The sequence below is a fragment of the Zonotrichia leucophrys genome, chromosome Z (assembly GCF_028769735.1).
Source record: "Zonotrichia leucophrys gambelii isolate GWCS_2022_RI chromosome Z, RI_Zleu_2.0, whole genome shotgun sequence".
Classification (NCBI taxonomy): Eukaryota; Metazoa; Chordata; class Aves; order Passeriformes; family Passerellidae; genus Zonotrichia; species Zonotrichia leucophrys.
Window position 1 is genome coordinate 35,934,194 of NC_088200.1, and position 15,588 is coordinate 35,949,781.

Below are 15,588 nucleotides of genomic sequence, written 5' to 3' on the forward strand. Positions count from 1 at the left end.
ATGAGAATGTGTTTTGTATGACTCAGAATGAATCAGACTGAGGAAAGAGAACTGCAGTTCCAGAAATAATAAACAGCAGCATACAATTTGGAAGAAAGATCCTATGCTGCTTAATCATTACTGCCCCACAATTAATTGCATTGCACATTACATATTGCATGCCTAAATAGGACAAACTTGTGGATGTATGACTGTGTTTATAATGAGTTGAACAAATATTAATCAAGGCCCTTTGTTGAAATTATCAAGCCCTGATCCCTCATAAACAGATACTGATATAATTCTAGATGCCTTAGCAAAAGACACCAAGACATTAAGAAGTCATACCCATGCCTCTGTCCCCACAGGCCAGACCAGTGCTGGGAAGGCACTGTGAAAGGGGTGCAAATCACTTAGGAGGCCCAAAACCCCTTCTTCTAACTATCCAACACATCAACATGATGAATTGTGGACTCAAGATCCTCCAAAGTGGAGAATGCTGATTCATACAGCCCTTTCACACAGCCAGACTCAAAGCTAACACTGAATGTTTTTAGAGGATCAACTGAGCTGTCTACCCAAGTCCTCCAAGGAACAGGGAGATTGCTACTTATTTAACAAAGCCCAGCTGCCAGATCTTCACAGCAAAGCCACACACATGATATGAGACATTTAATGATTTCCATCCTTAGCCATGTGTGTGTAGTTGGGGCACAGCATAGACGGGCACTGGCAGACCCATACCTCTGCCCGTGAATCTGACCTCACATGACTCTTCTCTGTGGAGGTACAAAACTTACAGTGTTACACCAGAATTTGTCTCTAACCAGTAATCAGAGCTGTGTAACTTTCAACATGGGCCAGATTAGTTTTCTAGAATGGTGATGTTAAATCCCATGCAAGACACACACTCTGAAGTATGCCTAAGTCTAGCCAAAGCTTCTCCTGAGTCCTCCAGCTGAGTGCTGCTCTCTCACTCTTCATCACAAACTGGTCAGAACCCCACTACCACCTGTTGGGCACCAGTTTTGTGACAGCTGTTTTTAATACCGAAAATAATACTCTCTTTCTTCATAAAAACACAAAGGAAGAGACCTTTATTAAAATACTACCAGCATAGACTACTTTCAGTAGAGAAGAAAATTAAAATCTCTCCTAAAGAATATAAACAACAATAAAATTACTGCACTTCCATATCACTTTTCCTTTTTTCACTCCTTAATCCTCCATTATTTACTATCTGGTAAATAGGTTTGGTTTGCCTAGATTTTTCCTTCATATATTGATGCTTGTAAGATCAATGGCTATTTAGTCTGCTTCCTCCTACATTTATGTAGAAGCCTTCCATTATTTGCATAATGTCTCTTGTTATTATGTATTTTTAGACAATAGATTTTTTAGATCAAATTTTAACAATCCACCGTGAAGAGCAATTATCCTTAGTAAAGTCACCAAGTCCAGTTCCGTCACTTTTAGGAAGAAGTCCAATATTTACAATCACCGCACACAATCAAAACTCCTTGAGATGTTCTGTACTGCACCATTTTATGGTCAACTGCATTTGTTTAAAAGACCTTAAAGTACTGCAGTACTCCTTAACTTTTCAAAAGAGGATTGCATTTCCTGAGGTAGTGTCTCAGGGGCATCACAGCTGCATAGATTTCCTCAAAAACATTTATTTGTGTTTTCAGTTCATTACCTTTGGCCATGAACAACGTGACTACTTCTTAAATCCCTAGGGCTATAATCTCAGGAAGGGCTTCCTCACGGGATTTCAGCTTTCTCCACAGGATAAAAGAAAGCCAGGAACATGCTTCTTTGTCAATTTTACTCTGAAATTTATTTAATTTTAGCAATTTAAGTGTCAGCACTTTTTTACCTCCAAAGGTGGAAATACTGAATATACAGGATAAATTATCTCAGCAGTCAGCATCTATGACTGCTTTTGTTTTATACTGTCTTTAGCAACTTTCTTTTCTATCAGAGAGGACTGCCTACTGGTTTTGGTTTCCTATCTAGTTACTATTCTCTACTTCCTTACAAGATAAGAGAAAAGAGCTGTAGGACCATCCCAGATAGATTGATAATGGCTCAGAGGCCCCAGTCAGAGGGCCCCATTCAGAGGCTGTATTACGAACCTCCAAGACACTCTCTCCCTATGAAAAACAAAAGAAAGAGGATATTGGAATGAACTGTAGTTAGTATACAGCTATCTTGACTTCATTTGTTCTTTTTCTTGTCTTTCGCTTTTCTGTCAGGCAATCTCTGGAATATTCAGGAACCAGCTTTAGAGAGTGGTTTGGGAAGTGCAGATATGTTTTGGCCTTTCCTTGCAGACCTTGACTGAGAGCACCCCACAGTCTGTGTCGCATTAGCCTGCTTCCAAGGAGGCTCTCAGAAGCTCACTTAGGGAGAGAATTAGCAGCAGGGAGGAAATGCAGACCTGGATTGGCAGAGCATTAATCCACAGGACTGTCTGAACACACAGATCCCCTTGGGCATTCAAAACTGAACTAGTATTTGTAGTCTCATTCCTGCATCCCCTCTGAGGACTTTGAGGACAATGCTGAAATTGTTCTGAGAAAAGAGGCTAGACATACACACAGAGAAAAAAAGTTATTTATTGGTATATTTTTCATTTAAAATGAGCCAATAAATTTAAATCTAAGTGATCCCTGTTATTATTATATTTCTTATAAGACTTTTTGATCCATATACCCTGTCAAATCAACACTTCTGTGTAACCAGGCCATGAATTTCACTATAACTAACACCAAGAGAAAACAAGTTTGTGTTTATTCTGTGCTAAATGAAAGAGAGGTTTCATGACTGAAGGGGACTGTTATCATCAGATCTGTTGTTTAAGGCAGTCCAGTGAACTTCAACAGCTGAGCTGAGTACAGAACTTCTGTTTGAATCTTAGAAAGATATCCAAGTAACCAGGGAAAATGGAAATATTATCTACCATGCCATTAAAAAAAAAAAAAAAAAGAGCTGGACACTTGCAAAAAAACTACTTTCTGGGTTGAAAGTACTGACGGAACACTGTAGTGGGGGTTTTGTGGACAGGTTTTGGTAATAGCAGGGAATACAGGGGTGATTCCTGTGAGAAGCTGCCAGAAACCTCTCCATGTTCAACAGAGCCAGTACCAGCTGGCTCCAGAACAGAGCCAAAGCTAGGCCAATCAGGGATAATAACCTGTGATAACAGACTTTAAAAGGAAAATAAGTCATTGTGCAGATGTAATTGCAGCCAAAGAAGGGTGAACTGGGAATATGTGAGAGGAGAGTTGTGCACACACCGAGGTCAGTGGAGAAGGACGGGGACAAGATGATCCAGGCACCAAACTCGGGATTCCCCTGCAGCCTGTGGAGATCCATGTGGAGTAGGAATCCAAATGCAGCCCCAGGAGGTGTCCCTCATCAGAACAGGTGGATGTCTGAGAGGAGGCTGGGAACCTGTGGGAAGCCCATGCTGAAGCTGGCTCCTGGCAGTAATCTGTGAATCCATAAAAGAGGAGCCCACACTGTAGCAGGTTTCCTGGTAGGAGTTGTGACCCTTTGAAAAACCCATGTTGGAGAAGGCTGCACCTGAAAGACTGCATCCCATGGAAATGGACTCATGCTGGAGCAGTCCATGGAGAACTGCTGCCCATGGGATGGATTCACACTGGAAAAGTTTGTGGAGAACTGTCTCCCACAGGAGCAACCCACACTGGAACAGGGGACGGACTGCTCTCCCTGACCAGGGGCATAAACAGCATGTGATGAACTGACCCTAACCCCTATTCCCTGTCTCCCTGTGCCACTGGGGAGAAGGAGATAGAGCTGAGAAGGAAGGAGGCATGGGGAGGAAGTGTTTTTGTTTTGTTCTTATTATCCTGACATGATTTTGATTAGCAATAAATTCAGTTAATATCCCCAATTCAAGCCTGTTTTGCCCTTAACGGTATTCAGTGAGTGATCTATCCCAGTCTTTATCTGAACACATGAACCTTCATGATACTTTCTCTCCCCTCAAAAGGGAATGATTGACAAGCTTTGGTGAGTGCCTGACATCCAGGCATGGTCAATACACCACAAATACTGAGGAGCATTCCCAGGCTCTGGGTACAGATATTTCAGATTTCTGCAAAAATATTGTCATCCACATCTTAATTCCATGTGTCATTATATCAGACTATAACTGCTTGTTCGAGATTTGGTTTATTTAACAGACTAAGTATAGTCTATATTGAGAGAAACACTGTGCGATTATCTACACACAATAATGGGGAAAAGATTCATTTGTGCTTTAATAAGTAAACCAACAGTAAGAGTGTTAAAATTTGAAGAACTATACTCAGCAAAAAAATATTAGCCATGGACTAAAGATACTGTCACTCACTAGAGTCAATTCAAAAGTGCTGTGAAGTTAATGACTAAAAAATGGGTTTGAAAATGCACATACTGAAAATGATGAAAAAATATAATTCAGAAAGACACAGTTCACAAAAGATTTTTAACATCATCTTTATAAACCTGTGAGACACTGGTCTGTGAATGGTTCGTGACTCAATCACTGTTTTACCTTTCAAGTGCAGAGGGCAGGCACACCCATCATCAGAGGCTCACTGTGAAAACTCCCCTCTGGACAAGCACCTCACATGCAGCCTGAAAGTATTCACCCCTGCTGACAGGCCATAATTCATTTAACTTCTCTGAAGTCCGAGGCAGCTGTAATGTCTTAGGAGGTGTTTTGAATCATCAAAGGCTTCCAGGTATCCTGTGATGCAAAGTGTTACATCACCCAGTGTAAAATACCCTGAGTTAGGGAAAGTACCTGGCCATTCCCACCTGAATATAAGCGAATATACACTCAGTGGATTCTTGTTTCATGGGGTTCCCCCACCCTTGACAGATGAAGACAGTGGCCATCACTTCAACAAAGCTGGAGTCATTGAGAAGACCATAAGAAAAGGACCAACAGGATCCATGAAGCAGGACTATTGAATCTGCCTATTTGAATCTGCCTTTTTCTTCCAGAGCCCCCCAGCCTTTTCCTGTTTCTTCCTATCTCTTGCTCTCTCTCTCACACTTACTGTTAAATAAAAATCCATATTGACCTTGGTATATGGTTTCATTTGCACATTAATTCAGGCAGAGACATTCCTCTACTAATTTTAATAACTGGATCTTTAAAAAGCCTTGAGGAGAAAATTTTATTTCCCTGTTTGAAGCAAAACTTCACATTCTCTAAAACTGGAAATCTTCACATTCTCTAAAACTTTCATGCAAAAGGCGCAGTCTAGAGCTATCAGCCCAGTGCTTCACTTAAAATTAAATTAAGGGATACTTAGAGAAGTGTATAGACTAATTGTTGTAAATTATGAATTTCAACCACTAAGGGGATGATTTGATAAATTTTTCATGCTAGGAGTAACATCAGATACAAATTGCCATAGTGCTCATTGAGATCCTGAAGACAAGAACCTTTCAGCATCTATTTGAGTATTAAATCAGAAGTTTCCTTGGAAGGTGAAATGCAGTTTCCTTAAAGAAAAGTATGGGCTTGGAAGAAATTTTCCAGATACAGAAAAAATGTGAGAAACCAGATATATTTCAACATATCTAAAAATTCCTATATAGAAATTTCAAGTGATTATAGGAAAGAGTCCCTTTCCTATAAACAAAATGTTCTTTTTCTTCATTAACATACAGTTATAAACTATGTGAAATATGCTGTCAACGAAGGATAAAACATTCCTTCAAGATGATGAAAAATCACCAGTCCAAAAAACAAAAGACTCACTTACTTTATTGTAATGATAATTATTAAATAAAGGCACTGTAACAGGAAGCCATGTAAATTCCATTTCCTAATTTCATGATATGCTAAAATATGCTTAAAGCACTCAGGGTTATGTTTCCAAGCCTGTGACCAAGACAATGTTACATTGTCTCTTGATCACAGCAGAAATGTTGACAGAGATTGAAAGCACCACAGCACTTGGTGTTCATTTATATTTGCTCTTAAGCCTTCTCTCAAATCCACTGAGAAAAAAATATCTTCAAACTTTAGATAATCAGATCTGGAAATACTTTCATCAAGTTAGTTATAAGCTACTGAGCTTAACAATATCACAGATTTGAAAAAAACTCAAACCCAATTTCCATCGTCCATATACAGACCTCTGATATTTTAGATAACTCCAGTTTCTCATCTAATATAGTATACCTGCTGCTATATATTATATACCTGCTGCTATATATTATATACCTGCTGCTGTTCTATTATAGCTGCTGGGTCAGAAGGTATCCCTTTAGCTGTGCTTTTCTGAATAGTGGAAAGTCCTTTCAGCTTGTCATGTTTGCAAGTGGTTTCATTCATCAGTTAGAGAGGCAAATATGAAGTTTGTAGGGATGTTCATCTTCTTTTATAGCCTAAAACAGCAACATAGAAAGTAGGAATATACTTCTCTCTGCTTCATTGTGGACACAGACCACAATTCACCTTTATTGAAGCTGGAGCTTTTTGGTCTCTGGAGGTGAGTATGTGCAAAACAGAGCACTGAAGAAGAATCTGGTCCTGTCATGGTCTCAAGGGCCAGAGGAAGCTAGTGCTGTGGAAATGCCTACAAGTTATACCTTGAAAGAACATTTGGGAGTTACATGGGTTGAACACCAGAGTTCTGTGCATCCTTTGCCTTCTATGAGTCTCCCTTTATAAAGTGCATTTAACTTGTACTCTGTACTTAAGCTTTACAGACAGAAAGTACTACCATTATAGTTCATTCTCACATACCTATAGTGGCTATAAAACTGTACTTTGTAAAGTAGCATCAAGCCTCACCCTTTTGTGACATTAACTCAGGTTTTCCTGCTAAGTATCAGCCCTCATCTCAATATCTAATTAAGATTAAAGAACATAAAAATTATTCAAAATTTTCATACTGACATATTTTTCCTTCTGATTTCCAGTACATGGTCACACTATGTATGATCAAGGGAAATTCTTTTGTTACCCTTTTATTTCTTCCAAGTATTGTGATTTTTGGAGTCTGCTGAAGATTATGTCTTAACAACAAGCAGAAATCCTCCTGAACAGTAGAATATACTTGTCTGTGTAAACTCCTAAAATACTCCCCAAAAGATCTTTGTCCTGTACGTCTTCCAAATAGGTCCATGAACAAAATTTGGTGGGCAGATTGTGTCAGGAGCTACTCCTAAAAGGCAGCTTGTACTCAACCATCTTTTGGAGGATAAGAGAGTTTGCTGAAGTATGTGCACAGTATCACCTGCCAGTTATTCCAGTGCTTGGGAGAGGTTTGAATCTATTAGTCTGGAAACTGTCTAAACTTAGCTATGGGGTTCTTATGATTGAAGGCAGAGGTAGCAGCTGCCATTGTTCATTTGATGGCCAACATCATTTGGGCAGCTGTTGAAAACACTAATAATGATTGAGATCCAGTGAAGGTCCTGCGTAGTGCATGAGAAGTACTGAGTATTCTAAAATCTAACTTCTAGGAAAAAAAAAATTTCCTGCAGTGTCCCAGATGGGAAGACACATAGGATTAGGCATGAATTTTATAATAATATTCAATAAACATTCAAATGTAATGGTAAGACAGTTCACTATAGAATAAACCCTGTATCAGTGAACATAACACATATCATAGAAGAACTGTCATCAAAAAAAATTAATTGCAAATAGTCACACTAGAAAAACATGCTCAAGGAAGGAGCTGGAGAGATTAATGGGGGGAATAAAGAAAAAAGCAGTAAGGACCCATGACAACTTTGTCTCACTTCCTCCTCATGCTTTGTGTCATGTGAAAACCACCCATAGCTATGATTAAGAAGTTTGCATCTACCCATGACATTGCAGGGTATATTTTTTTAATTACTATTTATAAATTTTTTAGTTACCATTTTGAATTACCATTATAGTTTTTTAAGTGGATGGATTTCACAGCACATTTTTCCCTCCTTCATACTTTTCAATTTGCAGATATTCCTGCTAGAAAACATGCATGTTTTCTACCAAAAATATCTCTTCAACAAAATGTCTTTACATAAGGAAACTTCATTTCTTTGGAAGCCCAAATAGGTGAAATAATTTTTTCATTTACTATAATAAGAAAATAATAAAATCTTCTGACAAAAAATATTCCATAAAAAAAAAAAACAACCCCCCCCAAAAAAAAGTTAAGACCAAAGCATCTTTTTTCATCATTCTTTTGTTAAAGTGTCAGACTGAAACAATTAAAAAGTACCCAGCAATTACATCAATTCAGCACAAAAAAGAACCCCAAGTCTGAGTCTTGTCATAGTCAGCTGCTATACATTGTCACAGCCAGATGCTGCACTGCAGGTACTCATATCAGCAGAGCTCTGGCTCACTGTCAGAGAAGCTAAACGGAACCAAGGAAATGACCAGGCTGAACTTGGGCTAGTTAACCTTACTTCTGATGATAAGCACTGGGATCCTTAAGAATCTTACTGGACAAGCTCTGAAAGGTACAATCCATTAACACAAGGCTTTGTCTAGAGTGCTTATACTATGTGAGTGAAAGAAAGGGATGGGTTGTGGCTAGTAAACATTTCCAAATATTCAATGATACTAGCTGACAAGCAAGTTCGCATGTTCTGTTCAGCTCTACATACAATGAGCACTTGCAGCTCCTACTGCTTTTGAAAGAACCTGAGTGCTCAGCAGGAAATCCAAGATGAAGTCTACCCTCAGTGGAGAACCTTTCCATCCAACTCTTGTTTATCTTATAGTCAGCACATACAAATGGAAACATACAAAATTAGCACCTAATTTGAAAACAGTGAGATTGCAAGTCTCTACATTTCAATTTTTTGTACTCTTAAAGCCCGGGAATAGTGCTGATGAATGATATTTAGCCACTTCATTATTTAATAATATTTGAATATCAAATGATGATTAAGACCTATCAGTTGTAGGAATACAAAGCTTACTCAAAACTTCCTCTTGACCAGGCCTATATTTGTTCCACTGAATCTTTCCTTGTAGGCACTATAATTTCCTTCTTTTCATTCACTTCTCTCCTTTTTCAAAATGTGGTACAAGTTTGCTGGAAGAATTTGTTTTGAAATTTTACATACCTTTCCAAGAAAAGCCACCTTTCTCTAAATATATCCCAAAAGTACATAGAGAAATACTATACTACAAATCTTCACAAAAACTTTTGTGTGTTGGTATACAAGATTATGTGAAATGAACTGGTAAACAAATAATTACAGAGGCTATCAAAGAAAATAAAAGCTAAAGCATCTGAACATTATTCAGTACCACACTTTCAGGAGCTTACTCATTAGCTGTTTTGGGAAGGGAGACAACACAAAGCAAACTACACAAACACTCAGGAGATCTGTATTTGTGTTTACATCCTGAAATCCAAGGAGACCTTGCAGCCCTATTAAGTTATGCAGACAGGGGAGGAGCATGACACGCTGCAAAAGTGCTAAGTTTGCAGTACAACATAACTGAAATACCAATGACCAAATCTGAAGAGTTCCTAATAATAAACATTGTGTAATGGAAACACAAGCAAGATCAGAAAAAAAGGATAAATACACTCGTCACCCCATATGCTAAAATTCATGTAACTTCTAGGAAAACAAATATAACTAGCCTAACAAGTATAACCATGACATTAGTATTGTCTACTGGAAGAAACTGTATCAGAATATTCTGGACATGGTTTGGCACTAGAAAAGGCTTTCCTAAATATGAAATTATCTTCATAAGCACTGCTCTGTTAAGGTAAGATACCACCAAATATTAGTAAAAACAGAAAAATGCAGCTTTTGGAAGATGTATTATAGCAATAAATCAACTACTCAAACAAATTATAGCCCTTTATCTATAAGATTTTAGAAATATAGAATAGATTAAAAAGAAGAGCTAATGCCTCTCAAAGACACTAATTAGGAATCCATACACCTTGTAGGTTTCCCAGCCATGAGCAGTGTCAGTCATTTGCTTGGCGTCTCTAAGCTGTCCTTTCAAATTTACCATTTCTCATTCTGTTTAGCTGCTGGTCTCAATGAATTAAATGTAAAATAACATACAAGCAATTTAATATTTAAAATTGTCCCTTCAGTACCAGGAATAAAATGAGCTTCAGAGCTGATAGTGTGATGCATTCAGTATACAGAAATTCAAAAAGTAGTCTAACAGTATCTTAGATATTCTTGCCATATAATGTAAGTGATGATAACACTTAACTGTTCTGCACTGATGCAATGCTACATCTTAGAAATCAAGGGAAAAAAAAGAAGGAAAAACTACTTTTTGTATATCACTGAGTTTTCTTAAGGGTTGCCAAGGCCACCAGCTAGTTAGAGTCATTATGTAATTTACTTCATATTGCATTTAAAATGTTCCTTTTAAAAGTAAAAAAAATATATAGTTATTTCCAAGACATATCAGTATCTTTGAAGAAGCAAAACTGAAATTATAAAACTGTAGCATGAAGCAACATGAAGAAGAAAAATAAGATGCAGTCTTGCAAATAGTGCTCTTAACAATGAAAAATTAATATTGCACAACCATGCTTCACCACAATTATAGCTAAGACAATGTCTTATTTCCTTAAAATATGTTAAAAGTCAACACAGATCACAGTCTCTACTTACTGTACACACAACTTCACAGTTTTTTAATAAAGGTCTTCAGGAACAAAATCTATTAGCACATAGTGTCCTAAATGGGGACGTTTAAATCTTTGAGTCAATTAATACTGTAATAACATTTTAAAAACTAAAGCCTATGAACTTGCTATATTGAAACATATCTTAACTATGTCATCTAACTGGAGAAAATTTGATTCCAGTTATTACGCAAATACCTCTTTTATTTCTAGGGTTCTAATTGAGACTATGTTTTTTGAAAAATCTGTTCATCATAAAACTAAAATGTAGCTCTTTCAGTAACATCTCACAGGAAATGCTCTTGGTGTATTAATAATTTCCATCAGCAATGCTAATTTTACTTCCCTTTTCACCCTAGCCATAATGAAGGGACTATGGCCTCTCCTTCCTGAATTATGTTTCTTAATCCAGCTTCCAGTTTTAGAAGGATTCCCCTCTATCCGTCAAGAACTACTGTTAACTGATACAAAACTGACTCTTACTTATCTTTGCATTGTATCTACAGACAAAATTTTAGAAGTTTCATTGGTAGGCATTTCAGAGACTGGCAACATCTCCCCATGTATCCAAACTTAATTATCTCTCAGCTATTAATTTTGCTATTTCTCAACATCTAAACAAAACCCTTGTCCTTTCCTTTCTGTGTATTTCACAGCTGTGTTTACTACAGTAACAGTATACACAGCTCAGAGATATTTTGCTAAACGTGATACATTATCAGAGGGAAAATCAGAATTGAAGCAACTTATTAACATCATGTAATTAACCATCAATCAGTGATCTCTATATTTAACATTCAGCAATACAAATAAACCACATATTAGATGCAAGCAAAATGCTAATAAACCACAATATTAGATGCATATGAAATGCTTATAATATACACAAACAAAAACTACCTCCTGAAACAACCCACCCAAAATTCTCTAATGACAGACAGAAAAACACAGTTACGTGTGCACATCTATCTCACAGGACCTCTGAGTACTTACAAGTGCACACACCTACTCTGGGTGTGCCTGTTGTTCTCTTTACACATCTCCTGCTAGAGGTGTGGGTGGCCTAGCTTTCCGTGGATCTCTTCAGCTCATTACAACCTGCTGAATCACACACTAGTGTGAAAGAACCCCACGACTTCATATAGGCACATTGCAAGTGTGGGTATGTGTTGTTGCAGCCTGAACTGACAGTTCACTGGCTGCATGCAGACACCTCATGGCATCCAACACGGAAGATGCTTCTCCCTTCGATGGAGGTTTTAATTCCAGCAGAGCAGTTTCTCACCATGTCAAATGTCATTCTGACTACTGCTGTTTCCAGTCCAATACCTCTCCTCTTCAGAAATTCCCATGTTCCTTTTGTATTGCTTTTCAGACTGTCTCCTTCTTAGAAGAGCCAATACACATAACTACCTTTGTGTTAAGCTAAAGAAACAATAGTGATCTATCTCCCAGTGTAACACTCCATGAAAAAATGAATACTGTGTCTTTGAACTTGAATCTGAAAAAGAAACATTCATCTTCCTGCACTACATCACAGTAAGGGCACCTTTACCTCAACAAATAATGGAATGCTTCTCATTTAGCTTTAGATGTCCCCTGCATCCTCTAACAGGTTTAAGATATCTGCTTTAGGACAAAATAAATCACATATTCTGGCTTCTAGCTCAGATATAAGTCTGAACTTTATAATTAAATCTATACAAGCAAAATCTTATCCCAAATGTCTTCTAAATTAATGTCTTCTAAATTAGCATGAAGAACATACTTTGTTGCTGTTGAGTGAGAATTTGTTTGGTTGCATTTGCATTGGCTTTGTCCAGAGTGAGGGGGTTACCATTTCTAAGGTTTTCTTGTCCTTTCTGCATTTTCTTCTCCATATTTATACCTGTTCCTAACTACAATCCATCAAAGTCAATTTATAATCCAAAAGGAGACCAGCACTAATACACACCAGTAATACCCACTCTGTGGGTCAGATACATTACTGGAAATAATTCCGGTTTCCCAGTTTCTGTATTTAACACAGTAGCTCATCCACTTGAGGCATTCTTGAAAGGTCTGCTTCTTAGTACAATCTTTAAGTCACAAAAGAATCTGAACATTTTTAAAAAATTCTCTCGGTATTTTATTTTTGCAGGTTGTCTACTGAAAAGTCTTTTTCAGCTGAATTTTTAGTACTGTATTATTATGTAATGGAAAGAAAAGCTGGGAGAGCTGTAATACCTGCCTACAGACAGGTGGTATGTTTCCAAGTTCTGCAAAAAGAAATTCTCACATAGACTTTAGTGACTATGAGCTTGATGGAAAAGAAATTTAATACCTTTAAAGGTCTTCTAAATTATTGTCTTCATATTAAAAGATATGTATAATTGAATATAAGCACTTTGTCTTAATTTCAATACCAGTTTCATTAAATTTGTTCTGCCTTTCTACATCCAAACAGATACAAGACTGTTAGACAGGTAATGCTAACTACTTTTATGATCCCACATTCAGTAATTCTGTTAAAATTAAAACTACATTGAAAGGGTATATTTTCCCCTCACATCTCACATAGACAGCCACAACACAAGCAAACAGTTGTGTTCCTTTGTTTTCCTCCTCCAGGTATAAAGATCCATCTGCATTCACATCACATGCTGGAAAGTATAACATGCAGTCCTGAAGGAGGGAAGCAGGAATATGTGAATTACTGCAGCACTTACCACAGATTTGGCACAGATTTGGCTCTCCTATAAAAGAAACACAATGATAACAGTCTAAAATAGGAAGTCAGTGTTCTTGGTATTGGCACAAATACACTTATTGCTCACTGAAGCAAGTGGGAGATAGGAAACTAAACAAAATCTAGCAAACTAAACCAAAAAGAAAAGCAAGATAGATGCTTTTGAAGAAGAAAACATCAGAGTTAAGACCTAGAAAACAGCAGAGTTAAAGATAATATGCCCCTTCACCACTTATTCTCCTGTTTATTATCTTCACTAGTTTTGCTCCAGGGCTAAAACATCATGACTTAGATCATCCTTTTTACCTTTCTTTGATTTTTTTTCCAGTTTAATCACAGTAAGAGGAAGTGATAACTATCATTAAGAACCAAATTCATGCTCTTATTGCAAACAAAGACCATCTTTACCTTGTTCCCAGGTAAAGATGGACAGCTCAAAACCCAACATGATATGAGCAGAGTTAGAGATGATTTTATGTACATAATAATACATTTGAGATAACACTGTACTCAGTTACATTTGCCACCTCAACCTTCAATCACTGTCTCAAGGTCTTCTTGTAAAGATAATCAAAGATGGTCTATGAGTGCTAGCATTGCTAGTAACCTTGAAATAAGAAAACTTTTTTGTGTGGTTTCATTATTAGTAAATTCATTAGTTAATGAATTCCAAAAAATTAGTAAGTAAAACAGTTTTTCTTGTGGGATTTCCAGAACAGCAGCCTCTGACTTTGCTGACTAATCAACCCATTCTAAGTAGTCACATACTCACTTACATTTCACCCTGTCACTGGTTCTGTTGGGCTTCACTCCAGTGTCAAATCTTTTGACATTCTGCCCAAAATGCTGTCACTTATCTACACACATACACACACCTTCATATCCCTTCCTCTCCTCCTTCTTTAATTTAAGGCTGCAAAAATTTCCATAAGCACTTTTACTCCCTTAATTTCAGTTCACACTCAAGGATTTGGTTTTGTCTGTATCATTCCTTTCATAAGCACTCTGTCTTCCTGTTCTCTTTCATAACACTGTCTTACATAAAAATTTCATTTGTCAGTTTATTTATCTGCATGTTGAATACTTCACAAACTTTTATTTGAAAACAGCTATGTTTTGCTTTTTCATTTGTTTTACAAATGTTAATGAATTAGACATTTAAGCCTTTAACAAAATCTCTTCCCTTATATTGTATTTATTCTGCTTTTATAAAGGTAATACAGTGAAAGAAATGGAACAGGCACTACCTGTTCCACCTGATACGGTGGGAGTTGTCTCTCCTTACTCCAAAAAATGGATAGAATTACTCAGATCAATGTCCAAGACAGACTTGTACTCTGGATGCCAAACTAAGAAGAAAATTGTGGCTTAATAATCAAATCCTTTGAGAACTTGTAGTTCCATTTGAAGTACAATTACATTCAAAAGATTGGAATCATCTGAGGAAATGCAAATGTCTAAAATGCAGATATCTGAACTAGTTTTCTAGACTCTACAGTACAACAGAGTAATAAGCACTTTGTGGTATGATTCATCTGACCTTTTAGAAATGTATGAGATCAACTGAACCCTGCAGGCACTTGTTTCTCTGCTAGGAGTACAAAAGACTAGAAGACTTTCCAGATGAGGCTACCTCTGATGTCCCTTAAGCAACTATAAGGGGAATCCACAATGAATAGCCCAGAAGATGTCTGCAATGAAAAGGCCTTAAGTCAGCAGTATAAATACCACACAAAACATTTCAGCCTGAATGTCACAGACATCTGAACATTATTTGAAAGGCCTTTTAATAGTAACCAAAGTTTTCATTGCAGCCTACATTGAAGGTGCTAGTCCTTCAAGTACTATGAATCTTTCTTTATTAGTGAAGGAGAGAATTTTTAGTAATTAGGTTCCAGGAAATTTAAAAGAAAAAACTGTTGTAACGTACCTTTTTGCATCTTAAAATGAATGCCAACAGCACTCTCCAAAACTTAAAAGGTACCTTTAGTGTATACTCTTACATAATTTAGACCATCCCACTGAATTCTTTTCTTCCTCCTTATAGTTAATGTCATTTAACCAGTCTTTGTCAACATTAATATAATAAGACATAAATGTAATAACAGCACTTAATTTGATTTTTAAAAAAGCCAAAACAGAAAGAAGAGGTAGCAGATCAGATCTGTAATGACTGAATTCTACAGAACGCCGCATATTGTAAGCGTTTTCCCCTTTCCC